The sequence below is a fragment of the Lithobates pipiens genome, unplaced genomic scaffold (genome assembly GCF_037356315.1).
Source record: "Lithobates pipiens isolate NorthernLeopardFrog02 unplaced genomic scaffold, aLitPip1_a1.2 Scaffold_1, whole genome shotgun sequence".
Classification (NCBI taxonomy): domain Eukaryota; kingdom Metazoa; phylum Chordata; class Amphibia; order Anura; family Ranidae; genus Lithobates; species Lithobates pipiens.
This window is the reverse complement of record NW_027507685.1, coordinates 142,334,823-142,358,846: the sequence shown is the minus strand read 5'-3', so window position 1 is coordinate 142,358,846 and position 24,024 is coordinate 142,334,823.

Below are 24,024 nucleotides of genomic sequence, written 5' to 3'. Positions count from 1 at the left end.
ACTTGGGTCGGGAGAAGCAGGGTGTCCAAGTCCTTGATGGCTGAGCTGTTTCACAGGTGTTCCTGCAGCCGTTAGGAACCCTCTGTCCTTCCAGATAACACCAAAATCATGGGCAACGCTGAAAGCATATCTTGAGTCCGTATGAATGTTGGCTCTTTTTCCCTCTGCCAATTTACATGCTGTAGTAAGTGCTTGCAGCTCTGCCACCTGTGCAGACATCACCGGCGGTAAGGTTTCAGTTTGGAGAACCGAGTTTTCAGTGGTGACCTGGGTCCTGCAGGGGTATTTCACTCACGGTGGGGAGATGCGTAGTTTCCAGCCGCATTAGTTCGATGCAGTCATGGGGTGACAAGTCAAGACTCAACTCCTCCTCCTTACCCCCCTCGAGAAGTGGAAGAAGGGTGGTAGGTTTCGGTGTTTGACAACGTAATAGAGTAATGCTGTCTAGAAGGTAGAAACACAGGAGTCTCAAGTGTCTGGCAATGGACAGATGTTTCAGCTGGATCTTGGTGGAGTATGGGAGCAATGTCATGGGGAGCAAGCAGAACGAGGCAGAGTCCGAGAGCCAAGTCCAAAGTTTTGTCAAACAAGGCTTGTGCAGCAAAGACAGCTCGCAGACACGATGGGCCTCCTCTTGCTATCGCATCCAGCCGACAGGAATAATATCCTATAGGGCGTAGGCAGATGCCGTGGGATTGGGCGAGTACACCTGTAGCATGTCCCAGATGTTCGGATACAAAGGGCTTGAACGTTTTGTTGTAGTCTGGGAGCCCTAGCGCCAGAGATGGTGTGCTTGAAGGCCTCAAAGTTGGATATTGCTTCAGGAGACATCTGGAAGGGGTCTGATTTCAGGGCATCATACAAAGCTTGCATCAGTAGGGAGCCTTCTGGAATCCATGCTCTGCAATACGAAATTAGTCCAAGGAAGGAATGAAGGGGCTTCTGGCCTTGTGGCAGTGGGATGTCAGAGATTGCTTACACCCTGTCTTCAGTGAGGTTTCTTGTCCCATGGGACAAGACAGTGTCCAAGAACAATTACAGATGTTGAGCACCACTGCAATTTGGGCTTTGAGGCTTCGCAACCCTGTGTGGCAAGATAGCCCAACTGGCTTTCTGAGGTGACTTCAACAGTGGGTAAGTCAGCTGCACAGTGGAGAAGGTCATCAACATATTGGAGGAGAATCACTTCCAGGTGATCCTCTTGTTATGTGTCAAGGATGATAGCCGTAGCATTTGCAAACTAGCTTGGAGAGTTCTGTGCCCCTTTTTGGCATAACTGTCTGGGTACGTTGCTGCTTCTTTTCGTGGGAGAAGGCAAAGAGGTACCTGCAGGAAGGATGCAGGGGTACACTGTAGAATGCATTTGCCAGGTCCACCACAGTGAAGTACTCAGCCATTGGAGGTACAGCTGATAATAAGGTATGTGGATTTGGCACAATTGGGGTGTCCAACACTGTGACTTCGTTAATTGCTCGCAGTTCCTGCACCATCCTGTATCTGTCAGGTTCTCCCTTAGGTGTTTTCTTCTTGACAGGAAAAAGAGGTGTATTACATGGTGAGGTACAGGGGATCAAGGCCCCATTCTGGACCAAGGCAGCTACATGTTTCGAGATAGCTTCTGATTGCGCCAACTTAAGTGGGTATTGTGGTTTCCGGGCAATGATGCGCCCTCTTTGAGCTTGACTGAAACTGGTGGCACTTTTAAGTGACCAATGTCTTCCGGGCCTGTGGACCATAGACACGCAGGAATTCTGTCAAGTACTTCCTGTGGTATTGAACTTGGAGTTATTGCTTCATGAAGTGTCATCATAAGAGGCAGAGAACACAAGGCAGATGAGTCTTCCAAGGATAAGGGAGTATGTAACTTCACCCCCCCTTCAGGTGTGAAAATGATTGAAGCCTGTAGTCTGGACAGCACATCAGCTCCTAGTAGATTCAAGGGACATGTAGAGGACACCACAAATCTGGTAAGCAAATCGGGAAATGTCCCCACTTGGAGAGGCTCAGTGAGTGGACTGGAGCGGGGCACCCCATCCACTCCCACGCAGGAAACATCAATAGTGGAAAGGAAAGAATTATCAGGCAGGTCCTCAGCCCTCAACACACTCCTGGCTGCACTCATGTCAATGAGACAAGTGGTAGGTTTTCCTTGTATAGGTAACGTGACCTTTGCTAGGGGTCCCCCAGTCTCATTTGAGGACACTGTCAAAGGAGTGACACGGGTTTTCTCATTTCCTAGCATGAGTTGGGGCGTGGTGGTGGAGGTTCATGTCCATGTTGCCCTTCGCGGGGATCCCTGTCTTGTCTCAGATGTCTTGGGGCTCTGCGTACTCTTCTGATGTGACCCCGCTTCCCACAGTTGTAACAGATGATCTTTTCCCTGGTATTGGGCAGTGGTGGTGGACGAGTGTAGGCGGGATCTTCGTCTTGTGTTACCATGAGGGGCGTTGGGTTTTTTTTTTTTTTTTTGGTTTTCTATCCCTCTGGCCACCAACAGTAAATTGGACATTTTCATTGAGCGATATTCAGGGCGGGCCACCATCAGGCTTTTTCTGATATCCTCTCTGAGTCCTGAGACAAAAGCAGATGATAACACGTGTGTGTGTGTCTTTTCATAGAGGGAGAAGCCCAGATCATCAAAGGCCTGTATGAGTCTAGCATGATACTTCTCCACAGACTCCCCTTTATCTTGGGCAATATCTTGGATTGTGGTGGTCTGATCTGCCAATTTCTCCTTTGCCCAGTCGCGGAGTTGTGCACAGAACTCCAAGCCTGAGGTATAAGAAGTGGCACTTGCCAGGCAGGCATCATTGAAGGCTGTCTGCATGACTGGCCAAAAGACATGTCCTGCTTTAATTTGGCATAGGCTGATCAAGTCTCTCCAGGCAGCTGAGTAAGTTTCCTGTATCTGCACCATCCTGCGGTAGAAGGGCATTGGCTGTTTCTCTGGGTCAGGCAGACTTGTCACTAAGGTTGCTGCTTGTGATGGGGTAAAAGCGACATACATCACCAGTGCCCCTTCTGGTAACCGAGACTGGTGTTGAGGTGGGGGGGCTGAGAATGGGCACTGTTTCTCATGGTTGTCAGCATATGTTTGAGATCCTCCCGGAACTGTGAGGCTGGAGCCGGATTAGGGGTTAAATCAGCAGGTGGCCTTGCTGCCTGTTGTTGGTCTTCCCACTCGGATGTTTCTTCATCATTAACATATCCGGCAAGTGAAGGTAGTGCTTCCATATTAGGGAAGACAGGTGTGTGGTAGGAACCATCCTGGTTTAAAACAGGAAGAACTGGGTATAGGCCATGTTTGGGCCTATTGGGTGTACCAAGATGGCCGCCGGCAGGAAGTGCACAGGGCTGTGCCTGAAGTGTGGGCTTGGGTGTACCAAGATGGCCGCCGGCAGGAAGTGCACTGGGCTGTGCTTGAAGCGTGGGCTTGGGTGTACCAAGATGGCCGCCAGCAGGAAGTGCACTGGGCTGTGCTTGAAGCGTGGGCTTGGGTGTACCAAGATGGCCGCCAGCAGGAAGTGCACTGGGCTGTGCTTGAAGCGTGGGCTTGGGTGTACCAAGATGGCCGCCACTGGGAGTGGTCACAGTGGGTTGTGCTCAGGTTGGGGTGGTGAGAAGGGGGTGGGCGTTAGGCGGATAGCAGGGTTGCCCCTCCCCTCCTTCGTTCCAGTTTTTTGTATATGGGGGCGGTACAGCCACATGATTATTAACTCTGTGATTCACATACATAGTACAATTTGCATCTTTCTTGATTTCTTCTTCTATCCAACCCTCTTTGCAATGCCCTAGCCGTCCTGAACCATGCTTCTGCCATATCCAATAAGCCGTTATCACACAGACTCCCCTTTGTCTTCTTATCAGCACATGCCATTCCTCTGCTTCTTGCAACATCTTCTCTCCTCTTCTAATATCACATTCTAGCATTCCCTTCTCTCTCTCTCTCTCTCTCTCTCTCTCTCTCTTTTTTTTTTTTTTTCTTTCTTCGGACGGCTCAAGAGGAGAATACAGGCAACTAATTGGTTAATACTCCTCTGACTGCTGTCTTATCAAAGAATTCCTAGGGTGGGGGCTCGCATCCCTGCGAGAGATCTGTCTCCTCGCACACTCCTGACTGTTCGAGGGTCAAAACTAGCACGTCAGAGGTGGTGTGGAGCAGTGGCTTATGGCCCAACTGATCCTTCAGGTAGCCACTTTCTCTCACCATCACCCTCTTCGTGTATATCAAACAGTAATGGACAAATACACACACAGGACATGACACCTGACACTCTTTGAACTGCAAAGATAGCTCTCGGGAAAAGCTCACCTGAGTCACAAGACTGCCAAATTCCAGCTAGCCTACTTTCAAACTGCCCTCATTCACAGTTTGAGCTAAACCCTCAGGACAGCTTTCCCGAGCAGAACATTCATAGACGCAAGACTGCCACATCCGCAAGTCTTCTTTCAAACTGCCCTAATTCACAGTTTGAGATTAACCCTCAGAGGTCCTACACAGCCAACCTCGAGTAACCCCGTCTATAAATGCCTGCAGAATTCCACCCCACCACCAGAGATACAATCTAGGGGTGAGGATGGACACACGCCTGCAGCTGCACTTTCAGTCTGCTAAATTTGCAGTCCTTCAGAATGACGGACACTGAACAGATAATAGTCAGCAGAAAACCATTAGCAGGTTCGTTAAAACGGCTTCAGGCGAGAAATAAGTTACCTGCCTCTTTGAACAATCGAAAGGAGCCAACAAGACCAAATCAACCAGGCAAACCAGAGAAGTCGTACAATGGTAAGGATAAATATGCTTACCGTACTGTTAGGGCTGCGCGCTTAACCCCCTTCTCTGATCTGGCCAGCCGTTCAGTCCTGGAATGCGGTCTCCCTTCGATTGTGGCCTGAAAGCCCCACGTTGGGCGCCAGTTGAAATGGATAAGAACTATAAATTAGTTCTTGGTTATCTGCTGCTATTCCTAATTAAAAAGTATAAATGTGCAGCACACTAGAAGTAAACACTCTCTGAGACATGTTCAGCTCGGCTACTTCTAAATACTGATTTATTGGTGGGCGGTGTTAATATTTTATACAGAAAGATACGTCATTGCTATGTCAGTCTAATTGGTACATCTTATTGGTTACAATACAAGAGAAATGAAGAAACTTGATGCTTGAAGTTTGGTTGAAGCTGGTTCCCTTATCTCGAATGCATTCCTCTAACGCGTGGGATGTGGGGGGTAGACGCCATCTTGGCTCCGAACAGAAAGTCAATCTGTATATTACATAATAAGTAAGGAACATGTATATACATAAGCAAATAGACATTTTCTGATTATCATTATGTACATTGGATTCCTTAACACTGGTATGTTGCTAGATTTTGAGTGGTTATACCAGAATGATGCCTGTGGGTTAAGGTATCATTTTGGTAGCATTCTATTCAGCCAGTGGTCGACTTTCATGTAAAAGCAATCCTAGCAGCTAATTCGCCGCTAGACTGCTTTTACATGCAGTGGGAGGGAATGTCCCCCCCCCCCACCGTCTTTGATGGTTTTCTCTGGCTCTCCTGTCCCAACAGGGAACCTGAGAATGCAGCCGGTGGTTCCATCAGTTGACCATAGAGCCGACCAGAGACCAGAATGGCTCCAATCATCTCTATGGCCTAAGAAACCGGAAGCTACGAGCATTTCATGACTTAGATTTCTTTGGATGTAAACAGCGCCATTGGGAAAGCCTTTTATCACACCGGTCTTGATATGGTCAGATGCTTTGAGGGCAGAGGAGAGATCTAGGGTCTAATAGACCCCATTTTTTTTCAAAAAAGAGTATCTGAACTACCTATTACTATCATAAGGGATATTTACATTCCCTGAGATAACAATAAAAATGATAAGAAAAAAAATAAATGAAAGGGACAGTTTAAAAATAAAATAAAAAAGGAAAATAAATAATTAAAAAAACAACAAAAAAAAGCACCCCCCCCCCCCACTCTTGTGCAAAGGTGAACACAAGCGTCAGTCTGGCACCATAAGTAAACAGCAATTGCACCATGCATGGGAGGTATCACCGTGGAGGTCAGATCGAGGGCAGTAATTTTAGCAGTAGACCTCCTCTGTAAATCTAAAGTGTTAACCTGTAAAGGCTTTTATAAATGTATGTGGTTTGTCGTCGCTGCATGTTTGTGCGCAATTTTAGAGCATGTCATGTTTGGTATCCGTGTACTCGGCTTAAGATTATATTTTTTATTTAATCAAATATTTGGGCAATATAGTGTGTTTTAGTGCATTAAAATTAAAAAAGTGTGTTTTTTTCCCAAAAAAATACATTTGAAAAATCGCTGCGCAAATACTGTGTGAAAAAAAATGAAACACCCACCATTTTAACCTGTAGGGCCTTTGCTTTAAAAAATATATATAATGTTTGGGGGTTCAAAGTAATTATCTTGCAAAAAAAAAAAAAATTTAATGTAAACAAAAAGGGTCAGAAAGCGCTTTGTCTTCAAGTGGTTAGAAGAGTGGGTGATGTGTGACATAAGCTTCTAAATGTTGTGTATAAAATGCCAGGACATTTCAAACCTGCCCAAATGACCCCATTTTGGAAATTAGACACCCCAAGCGATTGGCTGAGAGGCATGTTGAGTCCATGGAATATTTTATATTTTGACAGAAGTTGCGGGAAAAAGAAAATGTTTTTTTGCACAAAGTTGTCACTAAAATATATATTGCTCAAACATGCCATGGGCATATGTGAAATTACACCCTAAAATACATTCTGTTGCTGCTCTTGAGTATGGGTATACCACATGTGTGAGACTTTTTGGGAGCCTAGCCACATACGGACCCCGAAAACCAAGCACTGCTTTCAGGCTTTCTAAGGGTGTAAATTTTTGATTTCACTCCTCATTGCCTATCACAGTTTTGGAGGCCATGGAATTCTCAGATGGCACAAACCCCCCAAATGACCCAATTTTGGAAAGTAGACACCCCAAGCTATTTTCTGAAAGGTATGGTGAGTATTTTGCAGACCTCGATTTTGTCACAAAGTTTTGAAAAAAAAAAAAAATACATTTATCTTTGCTTTCTTCATTTTCAAAAACAAATGAGAGCTGCAAAATACTCACCATGCCTCTCAGCAAATAGCTTGGGGTGTCTACTTTCCAAAATGGGGTAATTTGGGTGGGTTTTGTGCTATCTTGGCATTTTATGGCCTTCGAAATTGTGATAGGTAGTGAGGAGTGAAATCAAACATTTACGCCCTTAGAAAGCCTGAAGGCGGTGATTATTTTTGGGCCCCGTACGCGGCTAGGCTCCCAAAAAGTCCCTGTACTCAAGAGAAGCAGCATAATGTATTTTGGGGTGTAAATCCACATATGCCCATGGCATGTTTGAGCAATATATCATTTAGTAACAACTTTGTGCAAAAAAAAGTTTGTAATTTTCCGCAACTTGTGATAAAATATAAAATATTCCATGGACTCAACATGCCTCTCAGCAAATAGCTTGGGGTGTCTACTTTCCAAGATGGGGTCATTTGTGTGGTGGGGGTGTTGGGCCATCTTGGCATTTTATGGCCTTCAAAACTGTGATAGGTAGTGAGGAGTGAAATGAAACATTTATTTATTTATTTATTTTTTATTGTTTATTTAACATTTTTGCATGGCATACATAGTAGCTATTTATCACAATCATTACAAGTAATGAACATAAACACTGTCATTGAAATAATTACAGAATTAAGACGAATTAAAGAGCCTGTGGGATAAACTAAAATAGTGAGGATGCGATCTAGGCAATAGGGAGTTGTAGTGTATCCATTGTAACATTTCTGTGAGAAGTGCGTTACCAATCTTTATGAGGAAATTAGGTACCGGTGAGAAGAAACAGAGAAGGCATTAGGTGAAGTCAACAATAACAATAGAAAATAAAATTCAAAGACATCTGTATATAACTAAGCCCTTGTACACACGGTCAGACATTCCGGCAACCAAATCCGTCAGATAAATTCCGACTGATTTAGTCCGGAAGTGGTCCGGAAGTGGTGTTGCATACACAGGGTCGGACTAAGTTGTCGCAATTTCCGGTTGCCAAGAACGCAGTGATGTAAGCCGTGTACGACGGCACTAGAAAAGGGAAGTTCAGCACCACGTCCGGCACCCTTTGGGCTCCTTCTTCCGATCTTGTGTTTATCGCGTGTTAGTAGAAGTTTGGTGAGAGACGATTCGTGCTTTTCAGATTTGTGCTTCAGTTCGTTACTGCTCTTCAGTTTGTGCTTGTGGGTGCGTATCTGATTATCAGTGCGTGTAGTCAGTAAGCATTGTGGACTATATTTTGGTATAGTACGCTTTGATTTGCATTGCTTATTGTCTGCTTGCTTCTGCTTTTCAGGTCGTTCTTTCAGGCATTGCTGTTTATCGGTGCTTTCTGTTGTCCGTTCTGACTAGCTGACCATTTTAAACCATGTTTCGTGTATGTACTCGTCGTAGAGTTTGTGCTGTGCAGGGGCTTGGTGTTGAGCGTTTAGCTTCCACACAAGCCTGGTGCATGAACAGGGCGAGGAGGCGTTTGTGGACCAAGAATTGGTTGCGCCAGCGTGACCAGTTCTCGCACATGCCTTTGCTCCGTGAGATCCGGGAGAATAATCCTGATGATTTCAGGAATTATCTCCGGATGACGGACCATGTTTTTCACTGTCTGCTGGCTTTGCTGTCCCCTTATATCACCAGGCAGGATACCTGCATGCAGCAAGCCATCACTCCGGAGCAGAGGCTCATCGCCACGTTCAGGACCTCAAGTTCTCCACAGGCATCTCTCCCCAGGCTCTGGGGATCATTATTCCAGAGACCTGTTCTGCCATCATTCAGGTCCTGCAGAAGGACTATATGAAGGTAAGTTTTCTCCTTTAACATCACATTCTATGTATTTAATGATTACTAATGTCTTGGATTTCTTTTCTCATTCCTTAATTACCATGACTGCAATATGCTCTAATTGATATGCTCTGCCCCTTTGTCCTCATGCATGCTGGAAGCTTTTCAAGTTCCTTTTTTGTATTTCATGCATATTTGCCTTCACTATCTTCCCCACCATGCTCTTCTGGGCCCATAAACCTGTAGTCTAGTCACTTAGCAATGTCTTTTGTCAGCTCCATAGTATTGCTTTCCCCTAAACACCCCCTAAAATTTCTACAAATGTTATGTGTGTGCTTAAATTCATGCAGAGTGACATTTTTTTGGGGGGTTGGGCCAAACTCATTAGGAACCCCCCTCCCCCCAACTGCTAGGTCAGCTGATAGCAATCCTCTATCTGCTGACTTTGCCAAACCCAATACACACTCTACCTTTTTTCTGGTCAGATTTGTGGAGGAATTCACCAAAGCATGTAGTGCAAGGGCCTGCCTCAATACTTTCAAATGCTACAGTTCTTGTTTTTTTCCTCCTATTATTATCTTGATAGGTAATAGCAGAATGTCAAAATGTGCTTCCATTTTTTATTTATTTTTTGGTATTACGACACTTCTTACCTGTCCGTTGGGCTGCCAATAGTGAAACGAAAAATTGAGAAATAAGAGATATCTTCAACGCACTTCATGGTAGGAAGTGGATATCTCAGAGTAATCATTCAAAGGGAAAGAAGGTGCCACCATCCATACTGAATATAGCAAATACAGAGCAAAACGGGACTTGGGGACTTTAACCACTTCCCGACCGCCGCACGACGATGTACGTCGACAGAATGGCACGGGCAGGCATAAGGGCGTACATGTACGTCCCTGCCTTCCCGCGGGTCCGGGGCCCGATCGGGCCCCCGCCCGGTGCCTGCGGCGGTCGGTATTCGTTCGGGAGCGATCCCGGACGAGGGGGCGGCCATTCATTCATGGCCACCCCCTCGCGATCGCTCCCGACGAATAGAAATCCTTTGTGACATCACTTCCTCTCCTGTAATGTAAACACAGGAGAGGAAGTGATGTATTCTCTCCTCCGTGTCGGTATTTTTCGTTCCGACACCGAGGAGAGAGGATCGGTGAGTAGTGATGGACGAACTTCCGACGGGACGTTTCGCGAACGCGAAATGCGAACGGACCCAAACGTTCGCGAAACCGACCGTTCGCCGCGGGCCCCATTGACTTCAATGGGAGGCGAACTTTGCAAACCTTCATGTCGAATTTGCGGCCACGTGGTAATTATTAGGGGGTAAAACGTAGTCCCACCATCTGGACAATGACATAATACATGTATGAGGTGAATTTGGGATCGATAACTACAAGCATTTTTATTTTATTTGGGAAATTGTTCTAACAATTCAGGACTATGGAGTTAATGAAGGCAATGGAGGAGAGGGAAGGTCAGGGACCAGGGTAGGCAAAGAAGAGGGTGCAGGAGATGATCACCAGCAGCGTGACATACCGGAATGACACATGCACCGTGATAGAGGCATCTGACAGCAGCACCGTAATACAGAGCACTGACAGCAGCACCGTGACATACAGCGCTGACAGCAGCACCGTGACATACAGCGCTGACAGCAGCACCGTGACATACAGCGCTGACAGCAGCACCGTGACATACAGCGCTGACAGCAGCACCGTGACATACAGCGCTGACAGCAGCACCGTGACATACAGCGCTGACAGCAGCACCGTGACATACAGCGCTGACAGCAGCACCGTGACATACAGCGCTGACAGCAGCACCGTGACATACAGCGCTGACAGCAGCACCGTGACATACAGCGCTGACAGCAGCACCGTGACATACAGCGCTGACAGCAGCACCGTGACATACAGCACTGACAGCAGCACCGTAAGCAGCCCCAGGAGGAAGTCAGCACAGCACAGGGATGGTGTGATCCCCTCATAATAAGAACCCCCAGGAGGAAGTCAGCACAGCACAGGGATAGTGTGATCCCTTCATAATAAGAACCCCCAGGAGGAAGTCAGCACAGCACAGGGATATCATAAGCAGCCCCAGTAGAAATATGACACCGCTCAACCTCTTCAAAGAGGAGGGTAGGGGCATATAGTACGGTGTGCTTTTTTGGGTCAAGGAAGTGAGCCAAATGAATTAAGAAGGTCTGTGTGCTTGATTAAAAAAATAGTTTATAGACATATACATGGTCTACTGGTCACATGTGTTGAATTCCTCCGAGATCCATGCCTCATTCATTTTTAGAAATGTGAGGTAGTTAACACTGTGGTGAGCTAGGCGAGTACGCTTATCGGTCACAATCCCCCCTGCTGCGCTGAACGTCCTTTCGGACAGGACACTGGATGAGGGGCAAGCCAACAGTTCGATTGCAAATTGGGCAAGCTCTGGCCAGAGGTCAAGCCTGCCCACCCAGTAGTCTAGGGGTTCATCACTCCTCAGAGCGTCCACATCGGCCGTTAACCCAATGTAGTCGGACACCTGACGGTCTAGGCGTTCCCTGATGCTGGATCCGGATGACACCTGTCGATGGGTCGGCTGAAAGAATGACCTCATATCCGAAGTCACCAACACATCTTCAAACCGGCCTCTTCTTGCAGGCGCTGTTGGATTGGTACCCGCAAATCCTTCTCTGGGAGTGGGAATTGCTCCTCTGCCAGCGCACGCAAAAGCAGAATGCAGCATTTCTCGAAGCAAGGCCTGGAAGTGCTGCATTCTGACAGCCCTCTGCGACGGCGGTAACATTTCCGCCATTTTGTGTTTGTACCGGGGGTCTAAGTACGTTGCCACCCAGTACTGGTCCTTGACCCTCATGCTTTTTATACGGGGGTCCCTATTAAAACACTGGAGCATGAAGGCCCCCATTTGCACTAAAGTGGAAGCGGTGTGGTGGCCTGGCTCCTGCTCATCATCCAGGATAATGTCGTCCTCTTCATTCTCCTCTCCCCATCCTCGCACAACAGGGATCCCAGAAAGGTTTAAAGCATGCTCTTCTTGCTCCTGCTCATCCGCCCCGGCACCATCCTCCTCTGACTCCTCATCAGACTCCTGTTGTTGACTTGTCTCAGATAGAGTAGCCCCCCCTGGGAATTCATCCAGCATTGCGACTTCCTCATCTTCCCGCTCCTGCTCCTCCACAGCCTGATCAATGACACGACGCAATGCACGCTCCAGAAAGAAGGCATAAGGTACCATGTCACTGATGGCGCCATGGCTGCGACTGACCAGTTTGGTGATCTCCTCAAATGGCCGCAGAAGTCTGCATGTGTCGCGCATGAGCAGCCACTGGCGCGGTGAAAAAAAACCCAGCTCCCCAGAACCGTTTCTTTCGCAGAGTTCATACAGGTAGACGTTAACTGCACGTTTCTGCTGGAGCAGCCTATCAAGCATATAGAAGGTTGAGTTCCATCGCGTCGGGCAATCGCAAATAAGACGTCTGACCGGCAGATGGTGTCGCCGCTGAATGTCAGCAAGGCGAGCCATGGCCGTGTAAGATCTTCTGAAATGGGCCGAGATTTTCCTTGCCTGCCGCAAGATGTCCTGGACCCCAGGGTATTTGACAAGGAATCGCTGCACGACCAAGTTTAAGACGTGTGCCATGCACGGCACGTGCGTGATTTTGCCCTGTTTCAATGCGCTAAGCAGATTGGCACCGTTGTCACACACCACTTTACCAACTGTCAAATTGAGCGGTGTTAGCCACTCATCTGCCTGTGAACGCAAAGCTGAAAGGAGTGCCGGGCCAGTGTGGCTCTTTGCTTCCAGGCACAACAGACGCAGCACGGCATGGCAACGTCTCACCTGGCATGTGGAATAGGTTCTGGGGAGCTTGGGCGGTGCAGTGGAAGAGACGCTAGCAGCGGAAAAGGAGGAGGCAGCTGAGGAGGAGAGGGAGGAGGATGGAGTAGGAGGAGGAGAAGAAGAGTCAGGCCTGCATGCAATCCGTGGCGGTAAAACCAAATCTACACGGGTGCCACGGGTTACATGCTTGACGGCCGTCAGAAGGTTCACCCAGTGGGCAGTAAAACTGATATACCTTCCCTGCCCGTGTTTGCTAGACCACGTGTCTGTGGTCAGATGTATCTTGGCACCGACACTGTGTGCCAGAGATACATTCACTTGCCGCTGAACATGGCCATATAGCTCTGGGATGCCCTTCTCTGAGAAATACTTCCTTCCTGGGACCTTCCATTGTGGTGTTCCAATGGCCACAAATTTGCGAAAGGCCTCCGAGTCCACCAGTTTATATGGCAGTAGTTGGCGGGCTATGAGTTCTGACAAGCCAGCCGCCAACCGTTGGGCAAGAGGGTTATCCGGCATCATCATTTTTTTACGCTCAAACATTAGGCCCACGGAAGCCTGCCTTTTTGCAGAAAAATGTGAGCTTGGCGTGATGGAAGGTGGAGTGGAGGACAATTGTGAGGAGAGAGGAGAAGGAGAAGTAGAAGACGAGGCTGGACGGTGAGAGCCTGCAGTGTGGCTTTGTGTGTTCCGTTGCTCCCACTGGGCTCGGTGATGGCTGCTCATGTGCCTTCTTAAGGCGGTCGTCCCTAGGTGAGTATTGGGCTTACCGCGACTAACGCGTTGACTGCAAAGATTGCAGATGGCAACGCTATTGTCAGCAGCGGACACGTTAAAAAAAGCCCACACTGCGGAGCCATGTGCCGGTGTCCTGGGAGCGCCAGATGTGACCGTACATGGTCGATGACTCGCTCCTGATACATTTGCAGTCTGCTTTGTCCCTGCTGTGCAATGTAAGTCATTGCTGCTTCTCCTCCCTATCTGCTGGTCCATATCTCCCTCTGAACTCCCCTCCTCTTCCTCTCTTGTGGGCACCCACGTGACATCACTAGACACGTCATCATCAACGTCACCTTCCCCACCGCTATAAGTAGAGATCTCGGAGTAGGCAGCAACACCGGGGACCAACCTCCTCCTTGGGCTGATCTGGGTACTGGCGTCAGACTGCTGAGTAGCGCTTGTTGCTACCTCCTCTTCCTGATCCAATACCAAGAGTGGCTGCGCATCAGAAATGTCCTCTTGATATGGATCGGAAAATAATTCCAGTGACTCAAGCGGAAGGTATGTGGTGGTGGTGGTGGTGGTCGTGTTGTTGGTGGTAGTGTCTTTGGGGGTGCACATAGCAGAGAGTGAAGAAGAGGGTGCAGATCGAGAGGATGAGGAGGGTGCAGAAGAGTAAGGCTGAGCGAGCCACTCAACCAAGTCTGGTGCATCCTTTAAAGTAATTGAACGCACCTTCTGCAACTTCCCACTTTGGCTCAAGCCTGTTGCTCCTGCCCTACCCCTACCACCCCTGCGGAAGGGCCTGCCTCTTCCTCTGCATGTCATTTTTTAAATGACCCTGTGACAAAACTCTTAGTCCCTATACCGCTGAAGGACTGCTGCAGTATAGGTGAGCGGTCAGCAGTGGTGCACGTCAACCCTATCTATTGTGGACCTATAGCGGTCCTTACAGAACAGCAGACTGTACCGCACTCAAGCCTATGTACCGTAGCACCCTATACCAAGTTACCAGTCCTTATAAGAACTTTTGTGGACCAAGCAGGTTGTGTATTAGTGTTTAGCAGACTGTACGTCAGTCCCTATACCGCTGAAGGACTGCTGCAGTATAGGTGAGCGGTCAGCAGTGGTGCACGTCAACCCTATCTATTGTGGACCGATAGCGGTCCTTACAGAACAGCAGACTGTATCGCACTCAAGCCTATGTACCGTAGCACCCTATACCAAGTTACCAGTCCTTATAAGAACTTTTGTGGACCAAGCAGGTTGTGTATTAGTGTTTAGCAGACTGTACGTCAGTCCCTATACCGCTGAAGGACTGCTGCAGTATAGGGCAGCGGTCAGCAGTGGTGCACGTCAACCCTATCTATTGTGGACCGATAGCGGTCCTTACAGAACAGCAGACTGTACCGCACTCAAGCCTATGTACCGTAGCACCCTATACCAAGTTACCAGTCCTTATAAGAACTTTTGTGGAACAAGCAGGTTGTGTGTTAGTGATTAGCAGACTGTACGTCAGTCCCTATACCGCTGAAGGACTGCTGCAGTATAGGTGAGCGGTCAGCAGTGGTGCACGTCAACCCTATCTATTGTGGACCGATAGCGGTCCTTACAGAACAGCAGACTGTATCGCACTCAAGCCTATGTACCGTAGCACCCTATACCAAGTTACCAGTCCTTATAAGAACTTTTGTGGACCAAGCAGGTTGTGTATTAGTGTTTAGCAGACTGTACGTCAGTCCCTATACCGCTGAAGGACTGCTGCAGTATAGGGCAGCGGTCAGCAGTGGTGCACGTCAACCCTATCTATTGTGGACCGATAGCGGTCCTTACAGAACAGCAGACTGTACCGCACTCAAGCCTATGTACCGTAGCACCCTATACCAAGTTACCAGTCCTTATAAGAACTTTTGTGGAACAAGCAGGTTGTGTGTTAGTGATTAGCAGACTGTACGTCAGTCCCTATACCGCTGAAGGACTGCTGCAGTATAGGTGAGCGGTCAGCAGTGGTGCACGTCAACCCTATCTATTGTGGACCTATAGCGGTCCTTACAGAACAGCAGACTGTACCGCACTCAAGCCTATGTACCGTAGCACCCTATACCAAGTTACCAGTCCTTATAAGAACTTTTGTGGACCAAGCAGGTTGTGTATTAGTGTTTAGCAGACTGTACGTCAGTCCCTATACCGCTGAAGGACTGCTGCAGTATAGGTGAGCGGTCAGCAGTGGTGCACGTCAACCCTATCTATTGTGGACCGATAGCGGTCCTTACAGAACAGCAGACTGTACCGCACTCAAGCCTATGTACCGTAGCACCCTATACCAAGTTACCAGTCCTTATAAGAACTTTTGTGGAACAAGCAGGTTGTGTGTTAGTGATTAGCAGACTGTACGTCAGTCCCTATACCGCTGAAGGACTGCTGCAGTATAGGTGAGCGGTCAGCAGTGGTGCACGTCAACCCTATCTATTGTGGACCTATAGCGGTCCTTACAGAACAGCAGACTGTACCGCACTCAAGCCTATGTACCGTAGCACCCTATACCAAGTTACCAGTCCTTATAAGAACTTTTGTGGACCAAGCAGGTTGTGTATTAGTGTTTAGCAGACTGTACGTCAGTCCCTATACCGCTGAAGGACTGCTGCAGTATAGGTGAGCGGTCAGCAGTGGTGCACGTCAACCCTATCTATTGTGGACCGATAGCGGTCCTTACAGAACAGCAGACTGTACCGCACTCAAGCCTATGTACCGTAGCACCCTATACCAAGTTACTAGTCCTTATAAGAACTTTTGTGGACCAAGCAGGTTGTGTATTAGTGTTTAGCAGACTGTACGTCAGTCCCTATACCGCTGAAGGACTGCTGCAGTATAGGGCAGCGGTCAGCAGTGGTGCACGTCAACCCTATCTATTGTGGACCGATAGCGGTCCTTACAGAACAGCAGACTGTACCGCACTCAAGCCTATGTACCGTAGCACCCTATACCAAGTTACCAGTCCTTATAAGAACTTTTGTGGACCAAGCAGGTTGTGTATTAGTGTTTAGCAGACTGTACGTCAGTCCCTATACCGCTGAAGGACTGCTGCAGTATAGGGCAGCGGTCAGCAGTGGTGCACGTCAACCCTATCTATTGTGGACCGATAGCGGTCCTTACAGAACAGCAGACTGTACCGCACTCAAGCCTATGTACCGTAGCACCCTATACCAAGTTACCAGTCCTTATAAGAACTTTTGTGGAACAAGCAGGTTGTGTGTTAGTGATTAGCAGACTGTACGTCAGTCCCTATACCGCTGAAGGACTGCTGCAGTATAGGGCAGCGGTCAGCAGTGGTGCACGTCAACCCTATCTATTGTGGACCGATAGCGGTCCTTACAGAACAGCAGACTGTACCGCACTCAAGCCTATGTACCGTAGCACCCTATACCAAGTTACCAGTCCTTATAAGAACTTTTGTGGAACAAGTGAGTTGTGAATGTTTAGCAGACTGCAGCAGAAGGGCAGCAGTCAAGTATAATATCCTTTCTATATTTGGAAGAAAGAATATTATACATGTACAAGCCTATTACTGTACCACTGATACCAGTCCTGAAAAGAACCTTTGTGGAACTAATAATAACAGCAAGTCTTTAAAATTACCCTCACTGCCTGACAACACTGCTTCCTTCCTGTCCCTATACAAATTGGCAAAAAAAGAGAACGATTAGTGGTTACTGGAACAGCTCTTTTGTGGACCTTGATAGTAACAGCTAATGATGATGATGATGATGATGATGATGAAAGACTAATCTGGCTGTCCCTGTAGCATACACCGTCCTTTCCCTTTCTCTAAACTAACAAAAGACACTCAGGCTGCTGCAAGAATCAGCAGCACAGCAAACCTATCAACACCTAACACCTATACCAGTCCTGAAAAGAACTTTTGTGTACCAAATAGCTAGTGGTTTATCTCTCCCTACTCCACACAGGAACCTGTCCCTATCTTAACAGAAGAAAGAATGTAAAATGGCCACCGGATCGGGTGTATTTATAGGTTAGGGGGAATGTACAAGTGTCCATGTGCTGTCATGTCTCAATTGGCTGTCCTGTATCACATGATAAACGTGTCACCAAAGGTTAAAGTTCTTGTATACATTAAACACGTAAGTCCGCCGCGGCGAACGACGGAAAAAGGCGTTCGAACGTGCGGACCGCGAATGTCGGAAATTCGCCGCGAAACGACCGCCGGGCGAACCGTTCGGCCATCACTATCGGTGAGTTGCACCAACACGTCACTACACAGTAGAACATGCCAGGCACACTCACACCCCCCCCGATCACCCCCCCCAATTACCCCTGCCCCCCAGTCACAGTGACACCAATGTCATTTTTTATTTTATTTTTTTTTGCATTGGTGTCATTTGTGACTGTAATAACTGTTAGGGCAGTTAGGGTTAGCCCCCTTTAGTTCTAATGTACCCCCCTAACCCCCCCAATAATGGTTTAACACCGTGATCACCCCCCGTCGCCAGTGTCACTAAGGCTGGGTTCACATTGCAGCGGTTTATGAGAACGAATGTGATTCGCACCGCACTGCAGTGCAAATCACATCCGATCTCTGTGCGATTCGAGTTCAGCCATACAGATAGTATGGCTGAATTCGCATCGCACCCGCCGCACCCGCCGCAAATTCGCACGGGACCCTTTTTTTGGCCCGCAGCAGAATCGGATCGCATGGGTGTTCACACCATGCGATCCAAGTTTGCAGATCGCACTGCGATATGCGAACTGATCTGGGGGTGTCATTAACATTTCACTGACACTCCCAGCAGTTCCCGGCGGCAGTTCACACTGCCCTATGCGAGGCATGCGATGCGGGAACCCGCCGCGGATTCGTGGCGTTCCCGCATCGCTCCAGTGTGAACCCAGCCTAATAAGCGATCATTTTTCTGATCGCTGTATTAGTGTCACAGGTGACGCTAGTTAGGCAGGTAGGTATTTAGGTTCGCCGCAGCTTTTTATAGCGCCAGGGACCCCCATATACTACCGCATAAAGCCCCCTGATTGCCCCCTAGTTAACCCTTTCACCAGTGATCACCATATAACTGTTACAGGTGACGCTGGTTGGTTAGTTATTTTTTTATAGTTTCAGGGCACCCGCCATTTATTACCTAGTCTCACTAGTGTACCCCTAAATTTAGGGGTGTCTACTTTCCAAAATGGGGTCATTTGGGGGGGGTTTGTGCCATCTTGGCATTTTATGGCCTTCAAAACTGTAACGCCCTTAGAAAGCCTGAAGGCGGTGCTTGGTTTTCGGGGCCCCGTACGCGGCTAGGCTCCCAAAAAGTCCCACATATGTGGTATCCCCGTACTCAGGAGAAGCAGCAGAATTTATTTTGGGGTGTCATTTCACATATGCCCATGGCATGCGTGAGCAATATATCATTTAGTGACAACTTTGTGAAAAAAAAAAAAAAAGTTTGTAATTTTCCCGCAACTTGTGGCAAAATATAAAATATTCCATGGACTCAACATGCCTCTCAGCAAATAGCTTGGGGTGTCTACTTTCTAAAATGGGGTCATTTGTGGGGGTTTTGTGCCATCTTGGCATTTTATGGCCTTCAAAACTGTAATAGGTAGTGAGAAGTGAACTCAAAAATTTACGCCCTTAGAAAGCCTGAAGGCGGTGCTTGGTTTTCGGGGCCCCGTACGCGGCTAGGCTCCCAAAAAGTCCCACATATGTGGTATCCCCGTACTCAGGAGAAGCAGCAGAATTTATTTTGGGGTGTCATTTCACATATGCCCATGGCATGCGTGAGCAATATATCATTTATTTCAACTTTGTGAAAAAAAAAAATATATATATTTTTTTGTCATTATTCAATCGCTTGAGGCAAAAAAATAAAATATTCAATGGGCTCAACATGCCACTTATCAATTTCCTTAGGGGGTCTACTTTCCAAAATGGGGTCATTTGGGGGGGTTTTGTACTGCCCTGCCATTTTAGCACCTCAAGAAATGAGATAGGCAGTCGTAAACTAAAAGCTGCGTAAATTCCAGAAAACGTACCTTAGTTTGTAGATGTGACAACTTTTGCGCAAACCAATAAATATACAATTATTGATTTTTTTTTTACCAAAGACATGTGGCTGAATACATTTTGGCCTAAATGTATGACTAAAATTGAGTTTATTGGATTTTTCTAATAACAAAAAGTAGAAAATATCATTTTTTTTCAAAATTTGCGGTCTTTTTACGTTTATATCGCAAAAAATAAAAATCGCAGAGGCAATCAAATACCATCAAAAGAAAGCTCTATTTGTGGTAAGAAAAGGACGCAAATTTTGTTTGGGTACAACATTGCATGACCGCGCAATTATCAGTTAAAGCAGCGCAGTGCCAAATTGTAAAAAGACCTCTGGTCATTGACCAGCAAAATGGTCCGGTCTGAAAGTGGTTAAAGGCACCAGTATAAATCAAGATAAAATAATACAATAAGTTGATTTTTATAAATTTATTCGAAAGGTACAAAATGGAATGATTAAAAACCATAGACAGAGATTGTGTTCATTCAAAGGGACCTATATCAGCAATAGCATCACAATACAGCACAATATATTGGTAAGTATATAATAGCTAAAGAGTAACCCATTCAGGATGAACATTAACATGTATATTCACTGAAATGATGTGCTGATTTAGCATCCCAAGATTATGCCTGACATGTTTTGCGTTTCAATGACGCTTCTTCTGGGGCGCAATAAAAAACTCTTAAAAGTGAAAAAAGAAAAGGGAATATTACAATATGCAATACAGTATTACAGTTATCAATGAACAATATAGAGAGAGATTTTAATAAAGAATTTGTAGTAAGTTAGATCATGATGCCTGTTGGAGGAGATAATGCAGGCCTGGGGCATAAAGTGACAGTCCTATAGGGGTACTGTGGGAGCATGCACAATATTATATCAAAAAAAATTTTTTATACAATACCCCAATTCCTTATAAAGATGATGCAGGTGCCTGGGTGGCGTATAAATGTGTAGATATGGGATACAGGGATATCAGAATACAAAATAAATAGAAGGATATTATATTATATAATATTGTTTTTATTATATAGTATAAATACTGAAAAATGTAGCAGCACATTATATACTCTTTATATATATGGTTAATTAAGTAAATGACAGACATAATACTCATATTTAGAAAGAAAGAGAGCTCACCAGCGTTCAATGATTACTTCATTGGTTCAAAAGTAGTCCAATGCAAATAATGGTAGTATCACATTATTAAGGGCTCAGCAGTGAACAGCTGACTTATAAACACAGCCAGATAAATGAAAGGAAAGCTGGTATCTGTAGAATGTAAAGTTATAGTCTGATATCAGTATAGCAGTAAGGATTACAATGTATGCTCGAAGATGTAAACGACCGTAGTGTCATTACCTGTTGTATCAAGCAAAACCACAGGACGCCAGGATACAGACTCCCAGGAGGGAGTGAATAGTAAGAGTCTCTGAGGAGACACTCGCACGGCGTCTCCCTAAATGTGCATACCCCGCCCACCGTCATCTGATCGGCAATCAGCCAATCAGTGACATCACGTGGGCCAGCCAAAAGAGCTCCGGTGTTCTGCCTAATAGAGTCCGGCCATCAATATGTGTCTGCTCCGTACTGCGCATGCGCAGTACGGAGCAGACGAAGCTTCGGAAAATCTCCGAAGCTGAACGGCGCCTGCGCCGTGAGTGGAGGTGGTAGCCCCACCATCCAAGCGGACATAGGGTTGTGAATTTTAGAGGGCCCCTCGCGGGCGAGCTTCGCTCGCCACGCTTCGGGCTCAGCCTCGCTGCGCTCGGCTCTTTTTTATTCTAACTCTATGTCCACTTGGATAGTGGGGATAGAACCTGGACTCACGGCGCAGGCACCGTTCATCCTCGGCAATTTTCGGAATCTGTGTTCCTGTGTACTGCGCATGCGCAGTACGCAGGGGACAGCATCTGATGGAGGACCCTATTTGACAAGACACCGGCGCGTGTCACATCTCACCCACTCTCCCAGGCGCCTGCGCAGGCATAGCTAAACATAGGGGACGAGCGGCAGCAGAGGACACCGCCGGAGGAGGAGCCAAATAAGCCGGTCTACTAGATGGACTATCGACCAGCGAAAGGGTTCCCTAAACGCCTACAGAAAGTAAACTGTGGCGCTTACCGGCCGCACAGCGCCCAAAGACCGGCACAGCGCCACCTGCCTGTCATCACCCCTCAAAACAAGCGTCATGTTACATACAGATAATCAAAATTACACTGAAGCAGGGATAACAATGTTTATCTTACAAAAAATCAAGTGGACGGGAAAAGAAAACCGCACATTACAAATTAACACTTAGGAACGCCTGCCAAAAATATCCATTGGAATATGATATACCCATTGTATGTCACAATGGGTTTATTTATATGTATATACATTATAAAGTTTAATACACTGAATTATATGATTAATTTATGTTTATGAAAACCAGAGGGGAATAAACAGAGAGAGAAGAGAGATGTTTATAGGAAGGGTCTGTAGGAGTGGGATTTGTTAATTCCGGGGGGAAATGTAGCATTTAATTTTTCAATCCACAGGGTTTCCTTTTTCAAGATGGATTTGTCCCAATCACCCCCACGTGGATTTGGAGGGATTACATCTACTGCAATAAAATAAATAACTGATGTGTTAAATTTATGATATAAATCAAGATGTCTGCTAATCGAAGTCACCATTTTTCCTCCTGACGAGAAATAGACGTGGTCCTTTATTTGTGCCCTAAATTGTCTGATGGTTTTTCCTATATAGAAAGCGGAGCATTTACACATCATGAGATAAATAACTCCGCGTGTGTTGCAATCTGCAAAAAATTTTGGGGGTAAAAACTTCCCCATTGGGCAGAATAAATGATCAGGGGGCAAAATGGACATTTTCCGCATCTGAATATGCCACAAGGGGGGCGATTTTGGGCTGTGCATGTGAAATGGCTTGATGTTAGATGGTCCCGTAGAGACCTAGCTCTACGGAAAGTGATGCTGGGTTTAATATGAATATATTTCGCCACAATAGGATCCTCTCTGAGGAGAGGCCAGTAAGTATCCAAGGTGTCACGCAAATTTGATGGATGATTGGAATATCTTGTTATAAATCTCACGATAGGTTTGTGTACAGAGTTTTTTTGCTTATATAAAAGGGAACTGCGAGGCTGACGCAGTCCCCTGTTATATGCTTTGCATAGGGTAGATTTTCCATACCCCCTAGATTTCAAACGATATTGTAGCATTTTGGCTTGGATTTTAAAGTCTGAAGTGTATGTACAATTACGTCGCAGCCTGATATACTGAGCATATGGGATGCTGCGTAATAGGGGATCTGGATGCGCACTAGTGGCATGCAGTAGAGTATTGCCTGCAGTCTGTTTATGGTAGAGAGTGGAGGCAATACATCCCTGTTCATCTTTCACAATTGTGAGGTCAAGGAAGGTAATTTGCGAGGTATGACTAGCAACCGTAAATTTTAGATTAAAATGGTTAGTGTTAAGTTTAGTAACAAATGATTCCAGTTCTTCATGGGTGCCCGCCCAGATGACGAACACGTCGTCGATGTACCTAAGCCAGCAGATGGCCTGGCTTGTGTACATCGACAAGGTATAAATGTATAAAAATCAACTTATTATATTATTGTATCTTGATTTATACTGGTGCCTTTAAAGTCCCCAAGTCCCATTTTGCTCTAAATTGGGCTGCCAATAGTGTAATTAAGGAGGGGCTGGCCAAAGTATCGCACATTATTTATGCATTCAGCTCTCAATCAAGTGGAGCATGTAGTGTAAGGGCCTGCCTCAATACTTTCAAATGCTATTTTTATTTTTATTTTTCACCTATTAATTATCTTGATATGTAATAGCAGAATGTCAAAATTAGACAGGGTTACCTGTCCAAAACATCCCCCCTCATTTTTTGCAAGGGCCCATCAGATGGGGGGTGGGGGAGGGATGGGGGGGATGACTCTGATAAGGGAACCTTATACTTTAGGCTTTAAATACTCATTTCCCAAAATGTTATACTGATCTTGGCCAAAAATGTTTGTGTCTAATCTGCTTGCAATGTTGATGTGCCAAATTACAAATTTTTTGTCTTGTTTCACTCCACAGTTTCCTTCAACGCCACAGGAATGGCAGACTGTGGCCTCCCACTTTGCCAGCCGTTGGGACTTTCCCAATTGTGGAGGTGCAATTGATGGGAAACACATCCGCATCGTCCCACCCCCCAACTCGGGGTCGTACTATTATAATTACAAGGGGTTTAATAGTATCGTGATGTTGGTGGTGGTGTCAGCGACCTATGACTTCCTTTATGTGGATATGGGGCAAAATGGCAGGATGTCGGATGGTGGAGTGTTCTCACAGATGGAATTCTACTGTCGTCTCCAGAGTGGCAGTCTGGGCTTGCCACCCCCAGATGAGAATGTCGAATAACTCCCGTTCGTATTCGTCGCGGATGAGGTGTTTGCCCTGGTAAACCACTTGATGCGGCCTTTCCCGATGAGGACCCTCACCCCGGATCAGAGGATCTTTAATTTCCA